This window comes from Hippopotamus amphibius, chromosome 15, assembly GCF_030028045.1.
Source record: "Hippopotamus amphibius kiboko isolate mHipAmp2 chromosome 15, mHipAmp2.hap2, whole genome shotgun sequence".
In the NCBI taxonomy this organism is placed as follows: domain Eukaryota; kingdom Metazoa; phylum Chordata; class Mammalia; order Artiodactyla; family Hippopotamidae; genus Hippopotamus; species Hippopotamus amphibius.
This window is the reverse complement of record NC_080200.1, coordinates 7061797-7078909: the sequence shown is the minus strand read 5'-3', so window position 1 is coordinate 7078909 and position 17113 is coordinate 7061797. Positions and strand designations below refer to the sequence as shown.

The 17113-nt window shown below is 38.2% G+C and overlaps 1 pseudogene; it reads left to right on the top strand.

Annotated features, from left to right (window-relative positions):
- Positions 1-254: 254 nt before the first annotated feature.
- On the top strand, positions 255-16026 carry LOC130837246 (vomeronasal type-2 receptor 116-like; annotated as a pseudogene).
- The last annotated feature ends 1087 nt before the right edge of the window (positions 16027-17113 follow it).

Here is a 17113-nt window from a genome sequence, read left to right as displayed (position 1 = left end):
AGGATTTTAAACTCAGGTTTCCCATTCAGAGATTCTCCTGTCTTGTTGTATGGAGGTGGTGTTAATAAGGTTCCAATGGCTCTGTAAGACACTGGCCAGGCTCTCCTATTGGGAGGAAGCAAATTGTGGCCAATCCACCTAGAGAGGTTTGTAGGGCACTGGGAGTAGAGTGAGGTAGTACAGCTGTCAAGGGACAGATTTTTGTTAGCTCTTTAAAGGTAAGGTACAAGATAGCAAGATATTCTCCTCTAGGTATGCAGGTAAGAAGTGCACAAACCATCTCGTAAACCATTTTGGAAAGATTTAATTGAATCAAATGGGATCTCTTTTTTAGGGCTGAAGGTCAAGATGCAAGCATTCCCCTTTCCTTATGCTTGGAATACTTTAAATAGCACCTGATCTAACAGTTTCAAAAAATTTTAGAGGATTTCTTTCTGACACCATATTCACATGAGCCATTTCAAGGGACTTTGCCTACTATTTTCTATTCTAATTAGTCAGCTCTTATAAAAACCAACTTTAAGTTATATTTCCTTAAAAAATATACATTTCATCCATGATTCTAATTTAGATTCATGGATTTCAGCAAACATGTTCCATAATTTTTCTTCTATCATTTCTCATTTAATATGTGACTTTTCTTATATTTCCTCAATTCTATACACTAAATATTTAAGTTATTTGATATTAAATATCAAATAACCTCTAACATTTTTGTATATCCTAAAGAAGTAACATTTGCTTTTTCTTTGTTAATCCTTATCTTCTCCTTGGAATTATTTTGGTATTTTTCTAACTTTGTAAAGTTCAAGCTTAATAGAAATACACTGAAAGTTAATACTTGTTTGTTAATAAATTGTAATAGACTCAATATTTTAATGTAAACAGTGCATTACTGTTTTCCAGAACTTCTTAGATGTTTTCAATACTGTAATTTTCCAGATAATGTGTAATTTTATTTTGGGTAACCTATTTATCCAAACATTATGAACTATTTGAAAAAACAGTTCCCAAGTAATGATGTTATATTTTTCATTATAAAAAGATCACTCTCTATGGAAAACAATTTGGAGGTTCCTTAAAAAACTACAAATAGAACTACCATATGATCCAGTAATCCCACTACTGGGCATATACCCAAAGAAAACCATAATCCCAAAAGAAACTTGTACCATAATGTTTATTGCAGCACTATTTACAATAGCCAGGACATGGAAGCAACCTAAATGCCCATCAACAAATGAATGGATAAAGAAGATGTGGCATATATACACAATGGAATATTACTCAGCTATAAAAAGGGATGAGATGGAGCTATATGTAATGAGGTGGATAGAACTACAATCGGTCATACAGAGTGAAGTAAGTCAGAAAAAGAAGGACAAATATTGTATGCTAACTCACATATACGGAATCTAAAAATGGTACTGATGAACTCAGTGACAAGAACAAGGACGCAGATACAGAGAATGGACTGGAGAACTCGAGGTATGGGAGGGGGCGGGGGGTGAAGGGGAAACTGAGACGAAGCGAGAGAGTAGCACAGACATATATATACTACCAACTGTAAAATAGATAGTCAGTGGGAAGTTGTTGTATAACAAAGGGAGTCCAACTCAAGGATGGAAGATGCCTTAGAGGACTGGGGCGGGGGGGGGGGGGGGACTCGAGGGGGGCGGAGTCAAGGAAGGGAGGGAATACGGGGATATGTGTATAAAAACAGATGATTGAACTTGGTGTACCCCCCAAAAAATAATTTTAAAAATAAATAAATAAATAAATAAAAAGATCACTCAATTGTGCTCAATTTTATGTATTTTTTTTTTTTACTTTTGGAATTTGAGGGTTTTTTCTGTTGCATAAACAAAAGGTCATTTTTTTCCTCTTCATTAACTTTTTTTCTTAGTAAATTAGCATATTGTTGTCTTTCATAGGATAAGTTTTTTGCCTTTTTTTTTAAAGCTCTTTATTGGAATATAATTGCTTTACACTCTTGTACCAGCTTTTGAGGTACACCAAAGTGAATCAGCTGTATTTATGCATATATCCCACACCCCCTGCCTCCCGCAACTCCCTCCCGCTCTCCCTGTCCTGGCTCCCTAAGGCATCACCCATCATCGAGTTGATCTCCCTTTGTTATACAGCAACTTCCCACTAGCCATCTATTTTACAGTTCATAGTGTATATATGTCTATGCTACTCTCTCACTTCGTCCCAGCTTCCCCTTCGACCCCCACCCCCCCAACACTGTGTCCTCCACTCGATTCTCTGCATCTGCATCCTTATTCTTGCCCAGTCACTGAGTTGATCAGGACCTTTTTTTTTTTTTAGGTTCTGTATATATGAGTTAGCATACAGTATTTGTTTTTCTCTTTTTAGCTTACTTCACTCAGGATGACAGACTCTGGGTCTATCCACCTCATTACATATAGCTCCATTTCATTCCTTTTTATGGCTGAGTAATATTCCATTGTATATATGTGCCACATCTTCTTTATCCATTCAGCTGTCGATGGGCATTTAGGTTGTTTCCATGTCCTGGCTATTGTAAATCGTTCTGCAATGAACATTATCGTACACATTTCTTTTGGGATTATGGTTTCCTCTGGGTATATGCCCAGTAGTGGGATTACTGGATCATATGATAGTTCTATTTTTAGTGTTTTTTTTTTAATTTTTTAAACTTTTTTTTATACATTTTTTAAAATTTTATTGGCTGTGTTGGGTCTTTTTCGCTGTGCGTGGGCTTTCTTTAGTTGCAGTGAGTGGGGGCTACTCTTCATTGTGGTGCGCGGGCTCCTCATTGCTGTGGCTTCTGTTGTTGCAGAGCACGAGCTCTAGGTGCATAGGCTTCAGCAGTTGCAGCACATGGGCTCAATAGTTGTGGTTCACATGCTTAGTTGCACTGCAGCATATGGGATCTTCCTGGAGTAGGGATCGAACCCATGTCCCCTGAATTGGCAGGCAGATTCTTAAACACTGCACCACAGAGGAAGCCTATTTTTAGTTTTTTGAGGAACCTCCAAACTGTTTTCCATAGTGGCTGTACCAACTTACAATCCCACCAACAGTGCAGGAGAGTTCCCTTTTCTCCACACCCTCTCCAACATTTATTGTTTCTAGATTTTTTCATGATGGCCTTTCTGACTGGTGCTAGGTGATATCTCATTGTGGCTTTGACTTGCATTTGTCTAATGATTAGTGATGTTGAGCATCTTTTCATGTGTTTGTTGGCCATCTGTATGTCTTCTTTGCAGAAATGTCTATTTAGGTCTTCTGCCCATTTGTGGATTGGGTTATTTGCTTTTTTGTTATTAAGCTGCATGAGCTGCTTGTATATTTTGGAGATTAATTCTTTGTCCGTTGCTTCATTGGCAAGTATTTTCTCCCATTCTGAGGGTTGTCTTCTTGTCTTTTTTATGGTATATGATCTTTTCAATGTGCTGTTGGATTCTGTTAGCTAGTATTTTGCTGAGGATTTTTGCATCTATATGCATCAATGATATTGGTCTGTAATTTTCTTTTTTTGTGACATCTTTGCCTGGTTTTGGTATCAGGGTGATGGTGGCCTCATAGAATGAGTCTGGGAATGTTCCTCCTTCTTGTATATTTTGGAAGAGCTTGAGAAGGATAGGTGTTAGCTCTTCTCTAAATGTTTGATAGAATTCACCTGTGAAGCCATCTGGCCCTGGACTTTTGTTTGTTGGGAGATGTTTAATCAGAGTCTCAATTTCATTACTTGTGATTGGTCTGTTCATATTTTTTATTTCTTCCTTGTTCAGTCTTGGAGGATTGTACTTTTCTAAGAATTAATCCATTTCTTCCAGGTTATCCAATGTATTGGCATATAGTTGCTTGTAGTAGTCTCTCTTGATCTTTTGTATTTCTGTGGTATCAGTTGTTATTTCTCCTTTTTCATTTCTAATTCTGTTGATTTGCGTCCTCTTCCTTTTTTTCCTGATGAGTCTGGCTAATGGTTTATCAATTTTGTTTATCTTCTCACAGAACCAGCTTTTAGTTTCATTGATCTTTGCTATTGTTTTCTTCCTTTCTTTTTCATTTATTTCTGCTCTGATCTTTATGGTTTCTTTCCTTCTGCTCACTTTGGGGTTCTTTTGTTCTACTTTCTCTCATTGTTTTAGGTGTAAGGTTAGGTTGTTTATTCGATATTTTTCTTGTTTCTTGAGGTAGGATTGCATTGCTATAAATTTCCCTCTTAGAACTGCTTTTGCTGTGTCCCATAGGTTTTGGGTTGTTGTGTTTTCATTGTCATTTGTTTCTAGGTATTTTTTGATTTCCTCTTTGATTTCTTCTGTGATTTCTTGGTTGTTTAATAGCATATTGTTTAGCCTCCATGTGTTTGTATTTTTTACATTTTTATTCCTGTAATTGATATTTAGTCTCATGGCGTTGTGGTCAGAGAAGATGTTTAATATGATTTCAGTTTTCTTAAATTTACTGAGGCTTGATTTTTGCCCCGAGATGTGGTATCTTGGAGAATGTTCCATGTGCACTTGAGAAGAAAGTGTATCCTGCCTTTTTTGGATGGAATGTCCTACAAATATCAATTAAGTCAAGATGGTCTAATGTGTCATTGAAAGCTTGTGTGTCCTTGTTTATTTTCTGTTTGGATGATCTGTCCATTGATGTAAGTGGGGTGTTTACATCTCCTACTATTATTGTGTTACTGTCGATTTCCCCTTTTATGGCTGTTAGCATCTGTCTTATATATTGAGGTACTCCTATGTTGGGTGCATAGGTATTTACAATTGTTATATGTTCTTCTTGGATTGATCCCTTGATCATTATGTAGTGTCCTCCCTTGTCTCTTGTAATAGTCTTTACTTTAAGGTCTAATTTGTCTGATATGAGTATTGCTACTCCAGCTTCCTTTTGACTTCCATTTGCATGGAATAACTTTTTCCACGCCCTTACTTTCATTCTGTATGTGTCCCTAGGTCTGAAGTGGGTTTCTTGTAGACAGCATATATAAGGTCTTGTTTTTGTATCTATTCAGCCAGTCTGTGTCTTTTGGTTGGAGCATTTAATCCATTTACATTTAAGGTGATTATTGACATGTGTGTTCCTATTACCATTTTCTTAATTGTTTTGGCTGTGTTTTTGTAGGTCTTTTCCTTCTCTTGTGTTTCCTGCCTAGAGGAGTTCCTTTAGCAATTGTTGTAAGGCTTGTTTGGTGGTGCTGAATTCTCTTAACTTTGGCTTGTCTGTAAAGCTTTTGATTTCTCCATTGAATCTGAAAGAGATTCTTGCTGGGTAGAGTATTCTTGGTTGTAGGTTTTTCTCTTTCAGGACTTTCAGTATATCCTGCCATTCCCTTCTGGCCTGCAGAGTTTCTGTAGAAAGATCAGCTGTTATCCTTATGGGTTTTCCTTTATATGTTCTTTGTTGCTTTTCTCTTGATGCTTTTAATATTTTTTCTTTGTGTTTAATTTTCATTAGCTTAATATGTGCCTCGGTGTATTTCTCCTTGGGTTTATTCTGTATGGGACTCTGTGCACTTCTTGGACTTGGTTTACTCTTTCCTTTCCCATGTTGGGGAAGTTTTCCACCATAATCTCCTCAAATATTTTCTCAGACCCTTTGTTTTTTTCTTATTCTTCTGGGATTCCTGTGATTCGAATGTTGGTATGCTTAATATTATCCCCTAGGTCTCTGAGACTGTCTTCCATTCTTTTTATTCTTTTTTCTTTTTCCTGTTCTGTGGCAGTTATTTCCCCCATTCTATCTTCCAACTCACTTACTCGTTCTTCTGCCTCAGGTATTCTGCTGGTTATACCATCTAGAGTATTTTTAATTTCGGTTATTGTATTGTTCATTACTGTTTGTTTGCTCTTTAGTTCTCTAAGGTCCTTATTAAATGTTTCTTGTATTCTCTCTAATTTGTTTTCAAGATGTTGGATCATCTTTACTATCATTACTCTGAATTCTTTTTCAGGCCATTTGCCAATTTCTTCTTCATTTATTTGGTCTTGTGGGTTTTTACCTTGTTCCATTGCCTGCAAGGTGTTTCTTTGTTTTCTCATTTTGTCTAATGTATCGTATTTGCTGTCTCTTCCCTATGCTACCTAGTAGTAATTCCTCTTATCTCTGTTCTGTTTGGCTTGAGGTGTCAAGCACTGGAGCTTGCTGGCCTTTGCTTGGATTTGGAGCTTGGTGTTGAGAATGAGAACTCTGGGGGAGCACTTGCTAATTAATATTCCATGGGGTCAGGAGTTCTCTGGTTGTCCAATGCTCTGGACTCCACTCTGCTGTCTCAGAGGTCCAGGTTTGATCCCCGGTAGGGGCACCAAGACCCTTGGAGCTGCACAGCATGGAGGAAAAGGAGGTAGAAGGAGAGCAAAGAAAAAAAGGCAGAAAAAAGGGAAGAAGGGGAAAGGACAGACAGATCCCCAAGACTGGTGGTAAAAGCAACTCTAATCAGTCAAAATCACACAAGGAGATGTGCACATTTGCACTTGCAGAAAGAGAAGAGGAAAAGAAACCAAAGAGAAGAGAAAAAGAGAGAGCAAAGTAAAGAAAGAAGAGGGTACTCATACCAATTACAAGCAAATCCATATACAAATATATGCAGTAAAAATTTAACTAACAAATACCTAGAACCAGAAACAAGACAAACATACCAAGAAGTCCTCCAATACTTCTGTAGGGCTCTGCACCTGCTGTGGACAGGACTGTGGCGAGCTCAGACTGTGATCTGGTATTAGTCCTGTGTGTATTTTTCCCCACAGTCCACAGTTGTCCCCTATGTCTACAGTCTCTATTGCAGAAACACTCCTCTATTCAGGTGATCCACAGATGCTGGTTATATCAAGCCCATTGTGGGCATTAAATCTGCTCCTCCTGTGGCTGTTTCTCTTTCTCTTCTTTGGTCCTCTAGTCCTCGGGGATCAGTTTTGGTTTTGGTCCCTACTTTGCGTGTGGGTTGCTCTCAGGAGTCGGTTCGCTGCCCAGGCAAAAGGGGGTGAAAGAGGGTGATTGAAGCTCACTTGCAACTTCAGGTCGGGGGCTAGGGAGGGATATGGCGAGCTTTGGTTTTATCCCCTCGCAGATGCGGGGAGATAAAACCAAAGCTGAACCCCAGGGATGGGGGACTAAGGAAGAGGATCAAAAATCTTTCTGTCAGCTGTACAACCTGAAGATTAAGGCCCCACAATCAGCTAGGTAGACCCTGCATCTATGGAATATCTGAGTAGACAATGAATGTCCCCCAAAATGGAAAAGGTCTAGCTTTGGCAGCAATGGACTTTGGGGGCAGGTACCTGCAGGAATTGGGACAGATCAGGGACCACAGCAGGTCCAGAGTCCAACTGAGAGGCAGAGGAGGGCTTCTTGGGGAGGTGGAGGTGGGCTGTGGCTCAAGGCATGTACAAGGAAAATTACAGCTGAGACCCCCAAGGAAACAAAATTACTATTATTAATTCTATTAGGTTTTGATTCATTCTGCTGTTGGTTCTGACTTTTTCTTGGTTTTTGTTGTTGTTGTTTGTCTGTTATTGTTGTTGCTGTTTTAGTATTTTTTAATTTAGTCTTTTGTGATCTTTGTGTTTTATAACATATTTTTTATTTTTATTTTTTATATATTTCTATTTTTAGTTAGCTTTTCTGTTGTGCTGTGTTCTTTTTTCTTTTTTCTTCTTTTTCTTTAACATATTTTTTATTTTTTCTTTAAATTTCCATTTCTACTTTGCTTATCTATTGTTCTGTGTTTTTCCTTTTTTATTTTACCTTATCTTATTTTTAATCATTTTTATCAGTTTGTTCTGTTTCATTCCTTTATTCTTCAGTTTGTACATTTCTTTAGTTTTGTATTTAGGTTTTGTGTTTTTCTTAGTTCTGATTCTAATTGTTTGATTTTGTTTTGGGGTTCTTCTGTTTATCTGGTTGTTCTCTTGCTTTTTGTTTATTTGCTTCTGTTTTTGTTTCTTGTGTGTGTGTGCATGTTTCCTTGTTTCTGTTATTGTTTCTTGGGTTTAACTTTTTACCATTAGTCTGGGCCTGGTTAGTCTTTTTTTAATCCCCTTTATTGCCAGGATAAGCAACCTGCAGGGTCTTGGTTCCTCAAACAGAAGTCAGGCTTGAGGCCCTGGGGTGGGAGCAAAGAGTCCAGGATGCTGGACCACTGTTGATGCATATCAACAGAATCAGAAATGAAAAAGGAGAAGTAACAACTGACACTGCAGAAATACAAAGGACCATGAGAGAATACTACAAGCAACTATATGCCAATAAAATGGACAACCTGGAAGAAATAGGCAAATTCTTAGAAAAGTACAACCTTCCAAGACTGAACCAGAAAGAAATAGAAAATATGAATGGACCAATCACAAGCATTGAAATTGAAAGTGTGGTTAAAAATCTTCCAACAAACAAAAGCCCAGCACTAGATGGCTTCACAGACGAATTCAATCAAACATTTAGAGAAGAGCTAACACCCATCCTTCTCAAATATAGCAGAAGGAGGAAAACTTCCAAACTCATTCTTTGAGGCCACTATTACCCTGATACCAAAACCAGACAAAGATGTCACACACAAAAAGGAAATTACAGGCCAATACCACTGATGAACATAGATGCAAAAATACTCAACAAAATACTAGCCAACAGAATCCAGCAGCACATTAAAAGTTTCAAACATTGTGATCAACTGGGATTTATCCCAGGAATGCAAGGATTCCTCAATATATGCAAATCAATCAATGTGGTACACCATATTAACAAATTGAAGATAAAATCCATGTGATCATCTCAATAGACGTGGAAAAAACTTTCAGCAAAATTCAACACCCATTTATGATAAAAACTCTCAAGAAAGTGGGCATAGAGGCAACGTGCCTCAACATAACAAAAGCCATATATGATAAACCCACAGCCAACATCATCCTGAATGGTGAAGAACTAAAAGCATTTCTTCTAGATCAGGAACAGGACAAGGGTGACCACTCTCACCACTATTATTCAACATAGTTTTGGAGGTTTTAGCCACAGCAATCAGAGAATAAAAAGAAATAAAAGGAATCCAAATTGGAAAAGAAGTAAAACTTGATACTGTACATAGAAATTCCTAAAGAGACCACCAGAAAACTACTAGAGCTAACCGATGAATTTAGTAAAGTAGCAGGATGTAAAATTAATGCACAGAAATCTCTTGTATTCCTATATACTAACAACAAAAGATCAGAAAGAGAAATTAAGGAAACACTCCCATTTACCATTGCAACAAAAAGAATAAAATACCTAGGAATAAACCTACCTAAGAAGGCAAAAGACCTGTATGCAGAAAACTATAAGACACTGATGAAAGAAATCAAAGCCAATACAAACTGATGGAGAGATACATCATGTTCTTGGATTGGAGGAATCAACATTGTGAAAATGTCTATACTACTCAAAGCAATTTACAGATTCAATGCAATCCCTATCAAGTTACCAATGGCATTTTTCATAGAACTAGAAAAACATAATCCGAAAATTTGTATGGAACCACAAAAGACTCTGAATAGCCAAAGCACAGTTGGAAAGAAGAACAAAACTTGAGGTCTCATACTGCCTGATTTCCAGCTATACTACAAAGCTATGGTAATAAAAACAGCATATTACTGGCACAAAAAGGGACCCTGATATCTATGGAATGGAATAAAGAACCCAGAAATAAATCCATGCTTATATTGATCTATGACAAATGAGGGGAAAACATACAATGGGAAAAAGACAGTCTCTTCAATGAAAGGTGTTGGGAAAACTAGTCCGCTACATGGAAAAGAATCATGAAAAAATAAACTCACAATGAATAAAAGACTTAAATGTGAGACCAGAAACCATAAAACTCCTAAAGGAAACATAGGCAGTATGCTCTTTGACTAGGCAATTTTTTTTCAGATATGTCTCCTCTGGCAAGGGCAACATTGAGCTTACCTAGTGTTGACTCAGAGAAGTGGTGACTTGGCTGAAGTGACTTCCCAAGATGTGATTCTGAATTATTTAGAATACTTCCCCTACAAGTAATTCCAGACTTAAACACTGGGTGCCTGAAAAATGAGGGGTTTATTATTTCCCACAACAATATTCCATGAGCCCCAGAGATTCAAAGATTAACTGGCAGAATCAAAAAATTCATTAAAATCCAAAAAAATTGATTCTATATTATGTCATAGATTGTCCCATGCACTGTAACAAGACAATCACATTCTCACCAAAAACAAGTCCAAAGGCAAAGAGAAAACCCCCATGTTGTGCCTTTTTTTTTTTTAAGTAAAAGCATTAGCTTCAAGAAGCCCTGAACAGGGTTATTGGTCAGAGTATCTAAACCACCCTCTGAGCACCATCCTAGACTTTTCTGATTGGATTCAACACTCAACCATTTTTCTCAAGAGTAAAAGAAGAGTTCATTTCACTTGAGCCCATGAGATGGTGAACACATAAACAAAACTGACCCTCAACCAAAAAGAAACCTGAGGGTGAGAGGTGGGGAAAAGGATGGCTTGGTAGGTCTGTGCCTTCGACCTCTAATTTGAATGCAAGCCTCTTTTCCAAATTACGCCTCTCCTCCAGCTTCACCCATTCCTGAGGAAAGTCCAATTTACCAACAGTGCTGGGGACCACATGACCTTAGATGAAAAACAGAACTGTGTGGCACAGAATGATATCCAGAACATTGTGAATTTTCCTGCCGGTCTTGGGCTGCTGGTTAAAGTAGGAGAGTTTGTCTCCAATATTCCATATGGTCAAGGCTTGGTTATCAATGAAGAGATGATAGAATGGCCTATTGGTGTCAAAGAGGTATGGAGTCATTTTAATACTGGCGATAGACATTAAGGAGGTATCTGAAGAGAGTCCTGAAATGAGATTGAGTGTGCACCTCTTTAACTCAGCCCTAAATTCACATTTCATATTTTGACTTTGTCCTATGTCATCTTACCCACACATGCTCTGAGCTAATGCTTATAGAAAGAACAGGTTAGTATAAGCTCTTGCTTTTAAATTTTGTGTATATCTTTCTTTTTTAAAGAAGTCATTAGGATTTTTTTTATAAATTTATTTATTCATTCATTCATTCATTTATTTATTTATTTTATTTATTGGCTGTGTTGGGTCTTCATTGCTGCACACAGGCTTTCTCTAGTTGCTGAGAGCAGGGGCTACTCTTCATTGTGGTGCACAGACTCCTCACTGCAGTGGCTTCTCTTGTGGTGGAGCACAGGCCCTAGGCACGTGGGCTTCAATAGTTGTGGCACGTGGGCTCAATAGTTGTGGCTCATGGGCTCTAGAGCACAGGCTCAATAGTTGTGGCGCATGGGCTTAGTTGCTCCGTGGCATGTGGAATCTTCCCAGAGCAGGGCTCGAACCCGTGTCCCCAGCATTGGCAGGTGGACTCTTAACCACTGCGCCACCTAGAAAGTCCAAAATTTGGGGTATATCTTTTCATGCAGCAGTCAAGTGAATAAGATGAATGGGGTTATGAAGCCAATGTGTGCACATATCTGTGTATACACACCAAATATATCCCTCCATTGATCCTGATGGCTTTAAGCTTTAATTGTGTATGACCAGAGACCTTATTATGTTTAGATGCAGTGTAAACACAGCTATATTACAGATTTCAAGCACTGCTTTGTGGATACCTTTCCCATTTTCCTTTGACATCTTGCACACCATCATTTATCAGCCTTCATTCTACTTGGCTTCTCAAACCGCTGACTGAAATTTTATTTAATCTTTTCACAGTCGAACAATCCCTGACAATCTCACAGGTGATTTATACTAAAGTAACGCTTCATACCCAAATATTTTGCTACTTTTCTGAAAAGTGGTGCCACACCTGAACTCAAGAGCCCAGAATTAGATTAATCACAATTGGTGATTCATAAAGCACTCTTGTGCTTTCTCTGCAGGGCAGTATTTATATTTTAAACAGATACTTTCAGTAGTGTGCCTAAGTATCACATCATTAGGTTATTTCATTTACAAACTATTGTCTTCCATCTAACTAAGTATGAAGGCATGGTAAGAATTTCATCAGGCATGCAAGTTCTCGAAATCATTAATACATAGGAATCTGCATTTGAAAGATTTTGGATAAAGCATGTAATAAAAGAGAGGAAAACCCAGGGGATGTTGTCATTGACTTAAGAAAGAAAACTGATTTGATAACTTGGTAGTATTTGGTGAACACTTTAATAGGAGGAAAGATAACCATAGTCATGCTGAATTAGATGTCTACATCATATCAACAGTGGAGGCTGGGGGGAGACACAGTGGTGACCTTCTATTGAAGATCAAAGTTATCTTATGAGGCAAGAAATACAAGCTTCCTCTTGAAGCTGCTCATAGTGTGTAAAATTACAACCAATGATTCTCTTTCCCTTAGATCCCTCAATCTGTGTGCAGCCAGAGCTGTGTTCCAGGATTCAGGAAAATTCCGGAGGAAGGAAAGCCCATCTGCTGCTTTCTTTGTGTTTTATGCCCTGGGAGAGAAATTTCCAATCAGACAGGTAGAAAATATATAATTACTTTATGATAACTTCACCCAATACATATTTCCCAATAAAAAGAAACCAAGGGGACTGGCAACAGGGTTAATGTGCACCATTGTTCTCAATACATGCCTTCACTCGTTCTTTCAACCTACCCATATTTTAATCACTACTGTTTCCCAGGTATGTGTAATCTCGGATCTGCCTGTGCTCTTCTTGTTAGGCTCCCCTGTGGCAGGGATTCCAATGGACAATGTCATTCTGAAGTTTCACAGGCAACCACGTTAAGCCTGCATTAAAATATAACATATATGATCATCAAGGCAATCTGTGGGTGCCTTCAAAGCTTGAGACATACTTTTCACACCCAGATGATAAGCACAGAGCGGGTGCATATAAACTGTTATAGAAATATTTTATTACCTTAAGTACCAAGGTCCTGAACACTGTACAAGTTATCAAGTGTGCATGATTGAATAACACCAGGACCCCACCCTTTGGAATATTATACTATAGGAGAGAAACATGTAAAAAGGAAAAAGACACAACATTCTAATCTAAATTACAACCTAGAACCCTTAAAAGTGACTATTACATGAGATTTAAACTTGAGAAGTAATATATCAAAACAAACTGTGTTATTGTAAAATATGAAATGTAGAAGGATTAATTAAATAATGCTTCCATTTTCTAAAATAATAAAGAATATTGTAATGATTTGAACGCTTCCATAAACACTGGGCAATTCCAAACCTCTCAACAGTAGGAATCATTGGTTGAAACTTGTCAGAGTCAATAGATATTTTCAGGTTGAATAGGCTAATTTTAAAAAAACAAAAACTTTCTCATGAACCTACTGAAAGATTTGCCACATCAAATAAGTACTTAAAACAAGAAAGAGAAGAGCACAGGACTAGAAACCCACAATACAACATACATGTGTTTGTGGGTGCCAAGCATGTTTCTGGAAGGATAGACAGGCCAGGAGCAGTTGCTGGCCCTATGAAGAGGGAATGGGTTCCTGGGGAAAAGAAATGTGAATGAGAATTACCCTGGTTGTTTTAGGATTTTGTACCATTGCATGATAATTAGCTATAAAAAGTTAAAGGGGGCTTCCTAGGTGGCTCAGTGGTTAAGAATCCGCCTGCCAATGCAGAGGACATGGATTCGATCCCTGCTCCAGGAAGATCCCACATGCCATGGAGCAACTAAGCCCGTGTGCCAAAAAAAAAAAAAGTTAAAGGAACTTTAAAGGAAGAGCAAGCAAACTACTGCCTATTTTTACAAATAAAATGCAACTGAAACACAGCCCTGCCCATTAACTTACATATTGTCTATGACTGATTTTGTGCTATAACAGCAGAGGTGAGTAGCTGCCACACAGCCTGCAAAGCTGGAAGTATTTACTACCTGCCACTTTACAAAAAAGTTAAACCATGCTTTAAAGTATACATGAATGGAATATTTTAAAATTCACTCTATTCTTCAATGATTAAAATATCATTCTTCCAAAAAATAAACATATAACAGCAACACAAATCCACTAAGAATTCAAATTATTTCAACTCCATCAAGGCATTCTCAACATTTATATGGAAAATTGTATAAGAAAACCAAAAAAGTAAAATGAAGAAAAATTTCTTCTACCAGGAACCAAGTTATACACAAAAAGCAACCAGCTGAAATTACGGTAATGAGGAAAGAGGGGGCCCCAGGAGGGCTAGGCCACATTTCTTTCTCAATATGAGTATGAATAAGAAATCTTTAACTTTGACTTCACCAGAGAAATTGCAGAAACAGGGGCAGGATGATACTTAGGATGAGGAAGACACTGGGAGAGTAGAGAAAAGAGTTGGGAAGAATCCACACCCTTGGTAATATCAGTGAGCCAAACTAGACCCACCGTATGCTGAAGATCCAGGCTAACTGTGTTTTGCCTTACCTACAGCTGAAAGCATTCTTCTTAGGTTATGAATATAGAATCTCTTTTTTAAGAACTTTTATTGAGATATAATTGATGTACAATAAACTGCATATATTTAAAGTGTACAATTTGATTTTTTTTCTTATTAGTAATGTATATATGGCAATCCCAATCTCCCAGTTCATTCCCCCCCAACCCCACCACCACCACCACTGTTTTCCCCACTTGGTGTCCATATGTTTGTTCTCTACATCTGTGTCTCTACTTCTGCCTTGCAAACCGGTTGATTTGTACCATTTTTCTATATTCCACATATGTGTTCATATATGATATTTGTTTTTCTCTTTCTGACTCACTTCACGCTATATGACAGTCTCTAGGTCCATCCATGTCTCTACAAATGTCCCAGTTTCCTTCATTTTTACAGCTGAGTAATATTCCATTGTATATATGTGCCACATCTTCTTTATCCATTCCTCTGTTGATGGACATTTAGGTTGCTTCCATGTCCTGGCTATTGTAAATAGTGCTGCAATGTACATGAATATAGAATCTTAATCCTGTACCTGATATTACATCAGAGGCAGCTGTATGCACAATGACAGCAAAGGTGACCATGTTAAAAACAAACAAAAACAAAAACGGCCAAAACTGAAGAATTTTTGAAACTGAAACAGTGAGTCTGCTTTTCCCCCAGATGCAGAGAAGTGTATCCAGTGCCCAGCCCAAGAGCATCCAAACAGTGAGAGAAATCACTGCCTCCCCAAGGACTTGCCTTGCCTAGGCTTTGATGATTCTCTGCAGATGTCTCTGGCCTGCACAGCTCTCTTTTTATCTGTCATCACAGCCGTGGTTTTGTGGGTCTTTGTGAAGCACCGAGACACCCCCATAGTCAAGGCCAATTACCGGGCTCTCCGCTACGTCCTGCTCATCTCCCTCCTCCTGTGCTTCTTCTGCTCCTTACTCTTCACTGGCCGTCCCAACACAGCCACCTGCATCCTCCAGCAAATCACATTTGGAGCTGTGTTCACTGTGGCCGTTGCCACTGTTTTGGCCAAAACCCTGACTGTGATTCTGGCGTTCAAGGCCAGGAAACCAGGACGACTCATGAGGTGATTGCTGGTAACAGGAGCTTCTAACTATGTCATTCCCATCTGCTCCCTGATCCAAGTGATTATCTGTGGGGTCTGGCTGGGAACTTCTCCCCCTTTCCTTGAGATAGACACTCATTCTGAGCCCAAGAGCCTCATCATCATGTGCAACAAGGGCTCGGTCACAGCCTTCTACTGTGTCCTGGGATGCCTGGGCTCCTTGGCCCTGGGGACCTTCTGCTTAGCTTTCCTGGCCAGGAACCTGCCTGACACCTTCAATGAAGCCAAGTTCCTGACCTTCAGCATGCTGGTGTTCTGCAGTGTGTGGGTCACCATCCTGCCCATCTACCACAGCACCAAGGGCAAGGTCGTGGTGGCCATGGAGATCTTCCCCATCTTGGCCTCCAGTGCTGGGCCACTAGGCTGCATCTTTGCCCCAAAGTGCTATATTATTCTCCTAAGACCCAATAAGAACCCTTTGAAAGGTTTAAGAAACAAAAAGGGAAATAGTCACTCTTAGGTTTTCTTTCATAAGTCTCTATCACATTTTCAGGACTTTGAACAATAAAAAATTTAAATATTATTTATACTGTAATTTATAGTATCTGAGGGTGTATTCATCAAGATGTTAAAAAAAAACTCTTTTAAAGAGTATCTGTGTACAACTACCTTCAGTCATCAGGACTCAGAGATAGTCATTCTGTCTCAGATTAATGATCCTCCAAGCTTTTGTTACTGAATCTCACCATCTCTTCCATCATTAAGTATGCAGTAAGCACAGCCTCTATTGTTTCATCCTCTCCTCTATCCTAGTAAATGTATTTCATAACTAAGAACGTTTCAGACCACCCTTTGTTGTACTTCCCCTGCTGTGTTTTGGGTTTTGTTTTTCATCAATTGACAGTGTAGAGATCCATATTGGATAAAGTATGTAGGTCACGCATACTGTCTTTTTGTTTTCTTCTGGCTCCTTTAAAGTTTTTAAATTTCAATTTTAAAATATACTTCAAATTAATTCAGAAGTTAATATTAAATCCGTATTGCATTGTCCTTAAACCATTTATTGAATTATCATTTTCCAACTTCTAGAAATGCTAACTTCATCACATAGTAAGCTTCCATATATACAAGGAATTGTTTCTAGACCCTCTGTTTTTATCCCTGAATTGGTTGTTTTTGTTGGTTCTCTTTTCTCCAGCAACAAACTTTACACAATGTTTTTGTATATCACTTTTCCCATATTCCCCTTCATGGTTCTTTTTTTTTATGTTCTTATTTCTCCTTTAAAATTTTCTATTTCATGTGAACTTGAGAATCAACATTTCCATTTTTTCAAAAAACATATTACAGTTCTAACATTACTACATTGAATCAAATAGTTCAGGTGAAATTTACCTTTATTTTTATTTTTATTTTTTCTTTCCCTCTGCTTGCTTTGAGTTTATTTTGCTCTTCTTTTGCTAATTTCTTGAGGTGGAGCTTTGATTATGAATTTGAGACCTTTCCTGTTTTCCAATATATGCATTTAGTGTCATAAATTTCCCTCTTAGGGGACTTCCCTGTGGTCCAGTGGTTAAGAATCCACCTTCCAAGGCAGGGGACACGGG